Source organism: Leopardus geoffroyi, chromosome B3, assembly GCF_018350155.1.
Source record: "Leopardus geoffroyi isolate Oge1 chromosome B3, O.geoffroyi_Oge1_pat1.0, whole genome shotgun sequence".
NCBI classification, from domain to species: Eukaryota; Metazoa; Chordata; class Mammalia; order Carnivora; family Felidae; genus Leopardus; species Leopardus geoffroyi.
This window is the reverse complement of record NC_059337.1, coordinates 45,143,637-45,157,913: the sequence shown is the minus strand read 5'-3', so window position 1 is coordinate 45,157,913 and position 14,277 is coordinate 45,143,637.

Sequence of the window (14,277 nt, the reverse complement as noted above, 5' to 3'; positions counted from 1 at the left end):
CTGGTTAAAAATCCTCATTCTCTATATCTTGACACAATAAATAGATTTTAAATAATTTGCTCTAAGAAAAATAACCAGAGGTACACAGAGACTGCCACATTACGTATCGTAGGAAAGACATCTATGCACAGTGAATGACTTAAAAGCGCACCAAGCCCCTTGTGTGCACCTGAAGCCAGTGGAGAGCAGAAAGCAGTCTATGGCACTTCCTGGAAATGTGGCAGGGCTGAGCCATCAGCCGTACTTAGAGGCGGCCAGTTTCCTAATGTGTCTTCATATTGGGTTTCTCTTCTTCCCTACGTTACCCACTCTGCCCTTATTCTTGCTCCCTATGATTGCACTTATTAATAAAGAACAGCACAAGACCAACTCAAGTCTGCTTTCTGGAAAACCTGGCCCACAAAAAAAATTTTACAAAACTAGTGATTCTCAATGGCTTTTGGGTAAGGGTGTGTGTGTGTGTTATAATTTTGCAGGCAAAAGAAAGGGAATCATTCTTTTCTCCCCAATTACTTATTACACCTCTCCTCTTCCCACTCTGCATCAGTTAGGGGCCAGTCAGTAAGTAAAAACAGTATCAAGAGCTTGGACAGAAACATTTAATATAAAGACGTCCTAACTAGTAAAGGTGATTAATCTCTAAAAAGGGGTAAAAGATAACTTTAAGGAGTTCAGAAGTAGCACATCCAGAGAGCAGTGAGAGGAAGGAACTAATAACTCGTCCTCTGTAAGGGTAAGAATGGGTCTGCTCGTGGCAAAGATCCTTGCCAGAAGTGTGGGCTGGAAACAGCCTGTAGGAGCAGCCAGTCAGGTGGTGGAGAAACTTGCCAGAGGCTGCAGAGGGGAGCTGGTCCATAGCAACGGTCTCTGGGTAATGGGAAAACCTGCCAGAGGCTGCAGGCTAGTGGAGCTGATCCACGCAGGATGCTGAGATGAACACCACGCAGTCCTTCCACACAGACCTGCTGGCCCCAGCACCAGGAAGGGAAATACCTACCCCTTTTCGGCTTCAAAGTGGCACACCAGCACCTTGTATTAACAGAGCCTAACACCCAGCCAGCTGGCAAAGGAGAAATGTCCACGGGGTCTAGCTCTCAGGTTCGCCAAGCAGAAAAGAAAGGTGTATTCAAAGCTGAGAGGTAACGGGTTGGCAACTGGCACACCCACCTTCTCTGTGTGGGAGACATTCACTCTACAATGACAAGTTTAAAAATGGGAACTAAAAATATACGCTCTATGTAAAATATTACCAATGATTACCATTTAATAACACAATTAAAATTTATTTCTCAGACCTGTCTGCATTATCTGAATTTTCTGTAGGTAATCATATATCTTATTTTTATCTGGAGAAAAGATTACCTTAAAAGATTCTCACTCATTACAATTTTACTGAATTCTGTTAGTAAACATGAAACTCATTATTATGCAAATATACACATAAGGTTGAAAGGGGCTTAGGGACATTCATTCATCTCTAAAGGGCAGTGCTCTGGAGGACATGCCAAGCAGTCTTGAGTCTGATTAGCCCAGAATCTCTGGCCTTACCATTCACTCTCAGGCTGCTTGTGTATATTCCACGCTACACATGTGACGTAAAAAGGGCACAAAGTGGGATGCCTGGGTGGCTCAGTCAGTTAAGCATCCGACTCTTGATTTTGCCTCAGGTCATGATCTCACAGTTCTTAGTTTCGAGCCCCACATCTGGCTCTCTGCTGACAGTGTGGAGCCTGCTTGGGATTCTCTCTCTCCTCTCTCCGCTCTCTCTTTCTCTCTCTCTGCCCCCACCCCTCTTGCATACGATCTCTGACTCAAAATAAATAAACAAACATTTTTTAAAAATAAATTAAACAAAAGGGCACAAAGCAACAGCATTTGCCATTTACCGTGCTGGTCAATGGCAACAACACTTACCATGCTGCTGCCCTTGCAAACTTTCTGCTGTCTTGGACACTGGAACCCGCTCATCTAGATGTTCACAACGTTCACAATCTTTCCTTTGGCTAAAAGCCCTTAGAGTCTGCAACTTTCCTCCTGCTCTTCTAGGTAGCTTTCCTGGTCTCTCACCAACCTCCCCAGGCTTTGAATTTAAGCTAGCAGAAATGTCAAACCAGGTAGGTTTCCTCTGCTCTCCCCACCCCCCATTTCCTCCCTAGTGTCTTTGTTCATGCAGAACCTCCACCCAAACTAACCATCTGCTCCTTTCAACCAGCTCCTCCGGTTGTCCCTTAACAGTCAGTTCCGGTGTCACCTTTTTAGGAAACCACATCCCATGAAGGATCCAGGGAATCCAGTGATTCTGCATTATTTTGAAATTGTTAGTTTAGGTGCTTTACCTCCCCGGGTCTGTCCTCAGAGCTGCTTCTTGGTACCCTCAGCCGTTAGCACAATGGGTGATAGAGAGTCGGCACTCAGTGCCTGTTGGGGGAACTAAAAGGTCTCCAGGCCCTGAGCCGCTAGTCCTTTCCTGCCATTCGTGCCCTGGCATGAAGAGCCTCTGTCAGAAGGAGAACCTGGGCCAGAGGAACCAGGGGAGCAGGTGTCATGTTCTGGGGACTGCCAGCTCCTTCCTCTCTTCATCAAGCTTTTCTCAATCGTGACAGGCAGATCGGCAGAAACAGACACACCTACTCCTAAAAACACAGATTTCCATTTAAAAAATACAAGAGGAATAGAAAGAAGCAAACGCCACTCCTTCCAAGAACTGGAGGCGATTTTTACGGGTTCAACCTGACACGGTTGAGGGGCTGGGGAAGAGAGCGAGCACTGTCTTCATAGCCGTGTTGAAAGCTCCCGTTCCCTGCACTCTCGCGAACTCTGCCCACAAGTGCACACAGTCACCCATCTATCACTTTCACCTGAAATATATAAACAGGTGAAGCTGAAATGAGCTTGGATGCCTTAGGTTGTCATTATCATACCCTCCATTTCCCACCCAGGAGACGCCATCACTCACACAACGGAGCATGCTTTCCTGTACGCACAGGCCTCTTCCCAGCTTACAAAGCACCTTCCACATATGTCAGCTCATGTGACTGTCACCCAAAACACTGTATGGGTAAGCAAGTTTCAGGAGGGTGGATCAGGTTGTTAGCAGCAAGGACCAAGGGTGGCTGGATGTCCTTGTGATGTCACAGGTAAGCAATGTAATGCCCCCCCCACCTTGGTCAGACAGGCTGGTGGGGTTATGGCCTCCCTTTCACCTGTGTTCCCTTCTTAGGGAAGTCCCTTGAAGAGAGCCATGGGCTGCTTCTAACACCTGCTGACTCATGACACCCAATAAGTACTTAACATACAAAGGAATGACTGAAGGAAGTCTGGTCTCCCTTTAAATACTTTCTCATTAAACTAGTTATCCCAGCGCAGCCTGATGGATACAAACTCTGGAGAAAAGGATTTCCAAATCCAGACAGAGCTAAAGCCCTGTGCAGGCTTGCAGCAGAGAATGAAGGAAGCCAGAGAAACATGTTGAATGCAGTCAGGCACAACCTGTCCTAGCAACCGCCTCCCTCTCTATAAAATTCAGTCTCCCTCCCCCATCGGTGGCTGGAATGTTTTTCTCATGTTAATTTCAGATTCTAAATGTCAAGATGGTACCTTTCCTAGTTGTCTACAGGGTGCCCCCACAGGAGACCCATGCCAGGAAACTTCTGCCACTTTCCAAAGAAAGGACAGTGGAATTCAAACTCCCCAAGCTCTCCAGTATCTCACCAAGTTCCCTGGTTACTATTTTAGGGAAACTTAGATTTCTGGTTCCACATCTGGCTAGTTTTGCTCGATGGAATGTATAATCCTGTTTCAAAGGTGATTCTGATTAATCAAAGTCCTGGTTCATTAAATGGGGGCTCTTAGTCACAGAAACAAAGAAAGGAAGGAAGGAAGGGAGGAACAGAGATACAGAGGGAGGGAGGAGAGAAAGGAGGGGGAGAGGGAGGAAAGAAAAGAAAAAAGGTAAGAAGGGCAGGAAGGAAGGACGGACAGAAGGAGGAAGGAAGGGAGGAAAGAATGCTTACTCAAGAACACAAAGCTGGCCACCAGTGTTCTCTCAGGGGGCATCTTGAGAAAGGAAATCGATCATATGAGAGGAGCTGTGGTGAACATATGGGAAGTTCCCACAAAGACCATTGCTGTGACGAGTGGGCAGGCAGAATGTTGCCAGTATGTGCAATCCCCCTTAAAAAAAAAACAACAACAGCACTTGACTATGAGGAGAATTACGTAAATACGCAACAAATGTGTAAATAATTGAAAATCTTTAATATTTAAAAATAAATTTTTAAAAGTTGGTATCAGGAGCCACTACTATTGACTTTACTCAGTGGAAATTTCAAAACTACCTAGATAACTTGAAAGTCACCTTTAGACCCCAGCTGGTTGTCACCTATATGACATATGTGGGTCATATTTTCCTTTTGCATAAACAAGAAGCTCCTGCTGGGTTTTTCCACTGTCTTTTCGTTTCTTTCACACTTTGTATCTTTAACCAGGGTCTAGCACAGAATAAGAACGTGATAAGCAGTTGTTGAATTTATGAAAAACATGTAAATGGAGCCGTAAGTCTGGGATTCCAGTTCCAATCCTGCTACTGGCTTTCTACGTGATTTTTGAGAAGGTCACTTTATATTTCTGGGTCTCAGTTTCTCTATCAGTAAACTCAACACAATAGGGTCAGTGACATTAATGACAGCTAACAGTGACTGATCACTTATGTGCCTGGCACTGTCCTCATCTGTGCCTGCATTAGGTCATTTGACCTTCACACTGAGCCCATGAGTTACACAGGAATTCTTTCTTTCAAGTCACCTCAGGCACAGCTCTGAAAAATCCCCAAACAGGTGCCCCAGTGGTCCGCAAAGCCATTTCTAAAGAAATTCAAGTATCTCTGGCTGGAACATGCAACAGTCTCACCCAGGTCACTTTTGGGCATGGAGCCATGAGCCTTGCATCAACTGTAAAATCCTTTCCTTTGTACATTTCAAATTAAAATTTTCTCTCATCCAGTGAAAACAATGAGCAGCAGAAGTGTGCAGGGAAAGCAGTGGGGGGAAATTGGAAAGGAGAGAGAGAGATGGTTAGAGCTGGTCTCTGTTTGACTCTGCAAGAATGAAGGGAGGCAGAAATTCAGGAATCTACCCCAGGAGACTCCACTGAGCACCCCACCCATCATCCAAGTGCATCATTAGCCAGGATAATTGACAAATTAATTCACTGAGATAAATTAATTCACTCAGTGTTTTGCTCATGATACACTCTAGGATAACAGGTATGGGACGTGGCCAGAAAGGACAGGGATTAACAAAGATGTCATTACCCAGCTGCCTCCAGGGAGCCCAACCTTGGGCTCCAGTCAGTCCTAGCAGGGCCACCTTCCCTCAGACTTGCCAGTTTTAAAGTTGAGCTGTGGGGGCCCCTGTATGGCTCAGTTGGTTGAGTGTCTGACTTCGGCTCAGGTCATGATCTCTTGACTCATGAGTTAGAGCCTTGTGTCGGACTCTGTGCTGACAGCCCAGAGCCTGGAACCTGCTTCAGATTCTGGGTCTCCCTCTTTCTCTGCCCTTCCCCCACTCACGCTTTGTCTGTCTCTCAAAAATGAATGTTAAGAAAAATAAATTTTTCTTATTTAAATGATAATTTTTGCCTAATTCAAGATTGGCATCCTTGAGAATCCTAGAAACATTCTGTTCTCAGTCCCGTGCAGTTTCCTCAATGGGCTATCCACTTGGCCAATGCTCCTGGGGCTGTGTCAGAAGAAACAGTAGGAGCAAAAAGGCTTTCTTTCAGAGAGCTTTCAATTAATTTGGAAGAAGATATTTGAACAATGACTTCACTGGGAGTCCAGCTGTTGGAATACTGAACAAATTTCACAGCCATTGTTTTAATACTGGCCATGAAATTCTTGGTCAAATTCTACCGGGAGACCATCACCCTCCTTGGGCCCCATCCCATAAGGGATAAATACATTTCTTCTGTCCTATTTACTGCACCAGAAGCTATCTTTGAGAGGGCCGAGTTTAGCGGTTAGACAGCTTGACTCAATCTAGAGAGACCCAAGTGAATCCTGGTGTTGCCATGTACTAGCTGTGACACTATGTGTAAGTTTTTTACTGTCCCTAAGCTCCATTTTCCTCACCCATGAACCCACTACGATATCTTTCACAATTAAGACATATAGGGTTGTTCTGAAGACTAAATGATACATGAAAAGCTCAGAGCACAGTCCCCAGCACACAGAAAACAGTCAAGCAACCGTAGCTGTTTATTATTAATACCTTCATTATCATCCAACCTCTCCCTTCTACTGGAATGGACCTGGTGGTTTGGATGAGAGACTTCAAAACTGCAAACTCAGACTAAAATAGATTTGTTTCTCATGTTAAGTTCTATTATCACGGATGGAATTACATCCATAGAATGCATTTCGAAGGATGATTAGTACATTGAATTCTATGGATACTGAGTGTATGCGCGCGTGCGCGCGCGCACACACACACACACACACACACACACACACACACACACACTGAATCGCATTCCACAGGTATGGATTTTCACAAGGCATATACTTTCAAATATCCATGACAATGAGCCCAAACTACTGATCCTACCTCTATGATCAACTTTCTTAACAGAATAGTTTGGGGCTTGGGGATTGAGGCGATTGCCTTGGAACGCTGGACATTCTCTAACTTGGAAACCAAAGATAAGTAGGTCAGTTAGGAGCAATTACAGTTTGGAGGAGGAAGGTTTGGTATCTCTACAATGATGCTACATTGTTTCTAGAGTGTCAGCAGCTGTTTATGCAGGAAGATTTCCCTCCCTCTCTAATGAATGTAACATCAGAGGGAAGAATTTCTAAATCAACACCAGGGAGGCACAGCTAGGGCTCTCTGCAAACTCATAGCAGAGAAGGAAGGCAGCCAGAAACGTATAGGCCACCCACTGGACTGCTCGAGGCCTGCAAGTTAGGTCAACTGAACTGACCTGTACAAGCTTGACTGCAGGTGACAGGAGGCCAGAAACACTCTCACTGTGGGATGTCAAGTATGAAAGGCAAGTTCCCAGGGGCTCTCGCCTTTTATTTTGGAGCCATTTGCTTCTAACACACACTGCCTTGCACTAAAATTACTCTGTTTTAAGGCACATGAAAAGATGCTCAACGTCGCTCCTCATCAGGGAAATACAAATCAAAACCACACTCAGATATCACCTCACGCCAGTCAGAGTGGCCAAGATGAACAAATCAGGAGACTCTAGATGCTGCAGAGGATGTGGAGAAACGGGAACCCTCTTGCACTGTTGGTGGGAATGCAAACTGGTGCAGCCACTCTGGAAAACAGTGTGGAGGTTCCTCAAAAAACTAAAAATAGACCTACCCTATGACCCAGCAATAGCACTGCTAGGAATTTACCCAAGGGACACAGGAGTACTGATGCATAGGGGCACTTGTACCCCAATGTTTATAGCAGCACTCTCAACAACAGCCAAATTATGGAAAGAGCCTAAATGTCCATTCAACTGATGAATGGATAAAAAAATTGTGGTTTATATACACAATGGAGTACTACGTGGCAATGAGAAAGAATGAAATATGGCCCTTTGTAGCAACATGGATGGAACTGGAGAGTGTTATGCTAAGTGAAATAAGCCATATAGAGAAAGACAGATACTATATGGTTTCACTCTTATGTGGATCCTGAGAAACTTAACAGAAACCCATGGGGGAGGGGAAGGAAAAAAAAAAAGAGGTTAGAGTGGGAGAGAGCCAAAGCATAAGAGACTCATAAAAACTGAGAACAAACAGAGGGTTGATGGGGGGTGGGAGGGAGGGGAGGGTGGGTGATGGGTATTGAGGAGGGCACCTTTTGGGATGAGCACTGGGTGTTGTATGGAAACCAATTTGACAATAAACTTCATATATTGAAAAAAAAAATTTTTTTTAAATGCCTTCAGAAAAAAAAAATAAATAATAAAATTACTCTGTTTTACAACTGGAAACATCACAAGACAACATTACTGGATTGGCCAGTGAATAAAAAAAAAAATTCAAGGAAAAATGGAAGATACAGAATATGTCACTTCATATGTAGAATAACCAGAAAAACGATCTCATTGCTAGGCCTCATAGCTTTAATCCTAAAGCAGGGCATTCCAGATTCCTCCACCTCAGGGCAGTAATCTACAAAAAAGGCAAGGTAAGACTCAATTCCCAATTTAAACCTTAATTCAGATGCTTCCTGATTACCAGGACCTTTTCTTTCCTAGCACAAGAAAGATAAGTTCCCTGAAAGCTCCTGTTTTCACACTCAGTCACCTGATCACTGAGAGTGATCCTGTCAGTCATTGTACTAAGAGCAGCCCAGGGATTTGCCAGACAGCAAAAGGACGTTGCCACCTCTGGCTTCCAGCTGAAGGCTCTGCAAGTCACCCTCCATGTGCTGGTTAGCATACAGGACTGTTCTGGTCCGCTCCACCTGCTCCTGGCCCCGTGCAATGCAGGCCAAGGCCAGCCTCGAGGAGACTGCGGAGCTCAAACCCTAGGGATCCCAGGTCACCTCCTGTCAGTGGCCCCACCCTCTCCCCCTTCCTAGTAGCCTCAGAGGCAGGGCCAGGTTCTCACCACTCTCAGCGTGGAGAGGTGCTAGAGTGCAGGCTCTTGGGTTCTCAGCTCCCAAAACTGCCAACTGGAATCTTTTCAGAAACAGTCGTATTTCCTCTTCTTCACTGTCCCCCTTCATGCACGTCAGTGCTCACGTCTCCCCAGGCTGTCCTAGGTCTCTCTGCCTAGGAATTGAGTGAATCAGTAACACCTTACCACAAATTAAACCAATGTGTCACGTTGCCCAGGGACACACACATTTTAGAAGAGATCCGAAGAGTGAGGCACCCAAAAGAATGGTGGACTTTCAAGCAATGGGTGGTGGATGGGAGATAGTTTCAAGCAGGGGGGTCCTTCTGATGCCTGGGTAAAACCTTTCCATGTAGGCAACTGTCTCCTCTGCCATGTTAAGTGGAGTCACTTCTGGGCAGAACTACAAGACCAATCCTCCACATGATAAGGTAGTGCTGAGTAAAGCAAGTATCAAGATACCCTGTTTTTATTTCATCGCTCCCATGTGTTCATACAGGTCCATGGGGCAATTACAAACCAACATACTGATATACCAGGTAGGAAAAGCAAAGGCAATACTTAGGTGTTAGGGGGAAGGGCAGTCTGGGTGGTTGGGGCCCTGAGTCCTCACCTCAGCTCTGCCACCCTCCTCAGGGACTGAGGACAAGTCACCTAACTTGTCATACCCACCCCGAGTCTCAGTTTCCTCATCTGCAGGAGGGGATGACAACACAAGGAGCTTCATGAGGTACTATGAGAGTCCAATGTGAAAATCCATGTGAGGTACACTGTAAACAAAAACAGCACTCTGGTCACCACAGCTGGTGTCACCATCCTCAGATTCATGAGGGATTAAATGCTCTTTGAGTTTGCAGCCGTGGGCACGAATCTGTCAAAAGTACACGGTGGGGGCGGGGTGGGAAGGAAGGAGAGGTTGTTTCATGTAAGGGGTAATCTTAAGAGCAAATGAGGCAGGATTCCAAGATACTTTTGGATGTAGGTCAGTCATAGCATACATTAAGTTGTATCTTGTTTTGAGAGAAAAAGAGGACTTGCACATTGTTTAGTCACTTTTCTCTGGCTCTCAAATCAATGCTTTAGTGCTCACGGAGCACATATGCTGACTGTGCCCTTATTTCATCAGAAGTGAACAGACACGGCTCTCCGTGCATAGTAAGGGATGTTGTCTAGTTGAGTGCCAACAGCTGTCTCCGCAGATGTCAACAACAGCTGCATTTTGTCATTCCAAGATGTGAATCTCAATTAATCTCCCTCTCTCCTTGTTTTTGGAAACTTTGACATCTCCATATAAAGTGATTTTCTCTTCCCGGTTAAACTCATTACACCCAGATGTATCTGGTCACCTTTACAAAATTAGGTTCAGTGTGCTCAGGAATTGGAAGTAAAAATGAGCTTTGATGTCAAATTACTAGTAAGAGAAATCTCAGTCAAAGCATAGATCCAGTTTGCTAATCACTTCTAGCAAAGGATCTGAATGCATCAGCCAGCTAAATCACCTGGCCCCCATGGAGACATTTCAGCAGGAAATCTGTAAATAAAATGGATATTCACTATTTCATAGTGCATTTTTAAAAATTTTTCAACGTTTATTTATTTTTGGGACAGAGAGAGACAGAGCATGAACGGGGGAGGGGCAGAGAGAGAGGGACACACAGAATCGGAAACAGGCTCCAGGCTCTGAGCCATCAGCCCAGAGCCCGACGCGGGGCTCGAACTCACGGACCGTGAGATCGTGACCTGGCTGAAGTCGGACGCTTAACCGACTGCGCCACCCAGGCGCCCCTTTCATAGTGCATTTTTAAATGACAGGTCTGTATAGCAGGGCCATCACTCTACAGATGTTTAAAAAAAAAAAAAAAAAAGGCAACTTAGTTGGAAATGAAAACAAAGGAAGAGGTCTGTGAGAGCTGAACTATGATTCTAAGAGTGGAGACTGCTATTCGGGTATTCAGGTCTGGCCAACTGGCAGTGTCCAGCTCTGGGTGCTTGTTCTATCCATCACAAAGTACCTAATGCAGTGGTACTTATGGGCACTGTTCAAAATGAAATCCAAATACCCAACAGAGCAGAGCAGATGCTGATGTAGATAGACATGTTCCTGGGGAGAATTTTTTAGAGTCAGTGTCTGCAGGGCAAAGTCTTGGCTGTGCATGCGCTGGACCTCACTATGTGCATTTGTTAAATGTATATTTGTAAGCTATAGGGTTGTTTCTGTTTTTGCTTGCACACTCATGACTAGTAGAAACTATCTAACACAGCAGATAATGGGAACAAGAATGAACTAGGAATACTGGGATGCCTGGGTGGCTCAATCTGTTCGACGTCTGACTCTTGATTTCAGCTCACGTCTTGATCCCAGGGTTGTGGGATCGAGCCCCGCGTTGGGCTCCATGCTGAACGTGGAGTCTGCTTAACATTCTCTCTCTCCCTCTCCCCCTCTCCCCTGTGCTCGCTCGCTCTCTCTCTCTCTCTCTGAAATTAAAAAAAAGAATGAACTTGGAATGTTCTCTTATCCTCACATTCAGGGAGTTTATCACCAAGGTAAAGCCTGCCTGATCTATGAAGAAATAACTTATTTCTGCTAGTACCTTCTGTTCCCTCAATCCAACAGAGAGAGATAAGGAAAGAGGCATATGTGAAAAGTACCACTAGAAATAATCAAAGTGGGGCTTCCCTGCTACCAAACAAGGTGGGGGGATAACTTTGGGGGTAATTTATACAGGTTCATCTGTTATTTTATACTGCCAATTCTTAACCATCTCCAGAGGATGATACCACAATGACCTTTCCTTGTCCGGGACCAACCTGTTTATCCCAGTTGTCCATTAATAGGATCACCCCCTCTACTCAAAGACATGACATGTTCCCTTGCAGAGGATGACAGGGAAGTATTTAAACCAAAACAACTGTGTGTTTGTTTTAGCAGAACTTCCTGAATCAAATTATTAAGCAGAAACTTAATGTAAGTAGAAAATGTTGGAGCTCTGACCAGAATGCCTCAGATCTTTTTTTACTGTGAGTCTGTGTCTATGTATGAGACACACACACACACACACACACACACACACACACACCCCTATTGGGTGTGTTAGGTTTTCACTTCCAATAGCCAGCACGTTCAGCTAGTTGGGGAAGACTGCCCTCAGCCTGCTTTGCTTCATATCTGACAGCCAGCACTGTTCAGTTATTGAGGCCGTTTCAGGCGACCTTTTAGCTACCAACAGACAGAGGAGTATGAAAACTTCCTCTCCCCAGACTCAGACTGGGACAACAGACGGTCCAGATGTCTCCAGCAGAGCCAGGCAGAAGCTACATTCTGCAGGGTTCTGCCTGAGATTACATCCTTCTGTGGCTTCCTCTGCTTGTCTGAAAGAGGGGAGTTCCTGTAAGTTGCCAGCAGTGATGCTGTCTGCCCAGCATGGAGTAGAAAGAGCTAAACAGGCACAGAGGGACTCAGGAGACTCAATGGGCCCTCAGTCGGGGCTTCAGATTATCATCCTGCTATAGTCCTTGGGCTTCTGGGGCAGTAGACCCACTGTATGTTCAAATGTAAATCCAAATGACATTTTAAAGTCATTTCTGTGGCATCTCCCATGAGAAGAAATAGTAGCAAGTGAGGTTAGGAGATGAAGTATGTGTCGTGAAGAGGACTCCTAGCAAGTGTCTTTCTTAGTCAATGGTCTAGGAGCGAGTACTGGTCATCAATCTCGCCAGGCCTACATGACTTGTTTGGCCTACCAGGAGTGCCCTATGCTTGCACCATGGAACTCACTGTTCCCACGCTCATCCTTCCTGAATGTGGCTCAGATCCACCCTCAAGACTTATTCCTTACACCGGATGCTGTCCTGCCTCTGGGTCCTCAGCTCCTAACTCAGCTCCCCATTCCCTGGTTTTATTTTCTCTTTACTCTTTGTAACTACACCCAAAGATGATTCTAGGGCTCCTCAGCTCTATAACTGAAGGCCCCTTGGAGCAACACCCCACCTGGTCTGGGTACTGGAACTCTCCTGGAATTGACCCCACTGGGATGATCTACCTCTTATGGCAAGACTTGGCCTGATTAGTGGAAAGAAACTACTTACCCTCATTTGACATACTATAGATTTTACTTGTCTTTTCTGTCCCCTCCTACTGAAATAGAAGTCTCATGAGGGTAGGATTTTTTTTTGTCTGCTTTGTTCTCTACTGTGCTCTCAATTGCCAACACAGAGATGCTTAATAAGTATCTTTTTAGGGGCGCCTGGGTGGCTCAGTTGGTTGAGTGTCTGACTATTGGTTTCGGCTCAGGTCAGGATCTCATGGTTTCATGGTTTCCAGCCCCGCATCGGGCTCTGTGCTTATGCTGTGCAGCATACTTGAGATTCTCTCTCTTGCCCTTCCCCCGCTCATGCTGTCTCTCTCAAAATAAATAAATAAACTTTAAAAATAAATATCTTTTTAATATATTTTGTAAAAATTATTTTTAAGAACCAAGTAAATGAAGAAATATCACCATCTTCTTAAGATGCTCTTTTTGTAGTACAGTCTGTTTTTGGCTAAATTTCAAATCGAAATATAATAAATTACCCAGTTTGGTTTCCCAGTATTTCAAGAGAAGGAAAAGGAAGGTAAAAGGAAAGAAAGAAAGACATGTTTAAAGAAAGCGCGACGGTGTATTAAATATAATCTTTAAGATCAATGGAAAGAAAATATAGTATGGGGGGAAAAACTTGGATCTGGAAGAGTATTCTTTAAAAAATGGTGTTGTCCAGGTAAGATATGTATGTAATCAAATTGGTTTCAGCATGTTGAAATTCAGTGTTTTTACTTATGCAAGGCACTAGGTATAAAAGCCTATCAATGCTTCAGAGAAAATGTAGAGAAAAAAGTACTCCATCTTATGGTAAAAGTTGTCTAATTGCTTGCCACTGTAGCCCCTAGTTCCACATATTTAAGTGTTAATAGAATATTGAGTGGGCTGGCCTTCATCAATTTCCTTTGGGTGTACACCATGACAAATTCTTGTCTTACATTTCCAGCTTGTCTCAGCCTTCACTGTTGACAATTCTAGATGGAATAGCCAATCCAGGTTGTTGACTGAAGATTCCCAAGCAAACTGAATTACATAATACAAACAGCTAACAAGAAATGTTCAGGGGTCCTACCTGAGTAGTGTGTACCAGACCAACCCTTGTACCTTAGGAAGGCTGGATAAAATGAGAAACTAACAAAACCAGTTATTTTAAAGTATCAAGAGCAACCAAGGCAGCCAGGACTAGAAGGGACATGGAAAAGCCAGCAGGGAATTTGAAAGTGGTAACAGGGAAGGTAATAAAGTCAGTAAGGTGACTTATCATATCAGTTAATACAGTGGTTACCTAGATATCAGTTTTGCTGGGGAGCTTTGACAGACCCATGCAGAACAAGCCTAGAGTTTTCCCAAATAAGGAGCAAGGAGTCCATCATCTATCTATTGAGAGCTGCTTTTACGAGTGTCTTAGTTGGACTGCTATGACAAGGTACCACAGCCTGGGTGGCTTAAATCCCAAGCATTTATTTCTCACAGTGCTAGAGGCTAGAAGCCTGAGACCAGCATGCCAGCATGGCTGGATTCTGATGAGGGCCCTCTTCCTGGTTTATAGCAGACACCTTCTCACATATCCTAACA